Raw genomic sequence first — 1472 nt, forward strand, 5'->3', positions numbered from 1 at the left:
AGCAACCTCTAACTCCTGGGCTCAAGCGAGTCTCCTGCCTCAGCCTCCCAAGTAGCTGGGACCACAGTCGCCTGCCACAACACCCGGCTATTTTTTTGGTTGCAGCTGTCATTGTTGTTTGGCAGGCCCAGGCTAGATTCAAACCCGCCACCTTAGGTGTATGTGGCTGGCACCTTAGCCATTTGAGCCACAGGCGTTGAGCCTTTTTCTTTTTTTTTTTTTGGAGATGAAGTCTCACCCTGTCACCCTTGGTAGAGTGTCGTGGTGTCATAGCTCACAGCAACCTCAAACTCCTAGGCTCAGACAGTCCTCCTGCCTGAGTTTTTCATTTTTAGTAGATACTGGGTCTCACTTTTGCTCAGGCTGGGGCTTACTATTTTTAAGTTATTACACATGTGGAAGATTTTTAATTTTTTTTTTCTTTTTGAGATAGTCTCACTTTGTTGCCCTTGGTAAAGCGCTATGGGGTCATAGCTCACAGGAACCTCAAATTCTTGGGCTCAAGCCATTCTCTGGTCTCAGCCTCCCAAGTAGCTGGGACTCTAGGCACCCCCCCAACACCCAACATTTTTAGAGACAAGGCTCTGCCTCAAGCAGGTCTTGAACCAGTGAGCTCAGGCTTACAGGCATTGAGCCACTGCACTCAGCCTAAATATTTAATTCAGAATATAAACTTCCTGAGACAAAAATCTTTGTCCACTTTGTTTTCTTTTTTCTTTTTTTAGTTTTTGGCTGGGGCTGAGTTTGAACCTGCCACCTCTGGCATATGGTGCTGGCACCCTACTCCTTTGAGCCACAGGTGCCACCCTCTTATGTTTTCTTTTGAGACAGAGTCTCCCTTTTTTGCCCCAGGTAGATAGAGTGCCCTGGCATTATGGCTGACAGCAACATCAAATTCTTGGGCTCAAGCTATTCTTTTGCCTCAACTTCCTGAGTGGCTGGGACTACAGCTGCCTACCACAACGCCTGAATATTTTTAGAGATGGGGTCTTACTCTAGCTCAGGCTGGTCTGGAGCTGGTGAACTCAGGCCATCCGCCCACCTCAGATAGTAATCACTTTGTTTTCTAATCAAATTCCTACGACCAACATCTTGGATTTTTACTTACTTGCGAATTTATTACAAATATAGTAGTTCCTTACCCCACCTATCCCTAGCCCCTACTTCCATTCCCTTGATGTGACTATTTCCAAATCTTTTCCCAAGAATCTTCATATTCCTTTGTCGTTTGAGATAAAAGACTTATTCTGTTGCCTTAGGTAAGGTTCCATGATGTCATCATAGCTCACAGGAACCTCAAACTCCTGGGTTTGGGCAAACCTCATGCCTCAGCCTCCCCAGTAGCTGTAATGGCATCACCACTACCTCTGGCTAGTTTTTTCTATTTTTTTTTTTTTTTTTAGACAGAGCCTCAAGCTGTCCCCTGGAGCCCACAACAACCTCCAACTCCTGGGCTCAAGCGAGTCTCCTGC

This window comes from Otolemur garnettii, unplaced genomic scaffold (genome assembly GCF_000181295.1).
Source record: "Otolemur garnettii isolate 467f Iridium unplaced genomic scaffold, OtoGar3 scaffold00184, whole genome shotgun sequence".
In the NCBI taxonomy this organism is placed as follows: domain Eukaryota; kingdom Metazoa; phylum Chordata; class Mammalia; order Primates; family Galagidae; genus Otolemur; species Otolemur garnettii.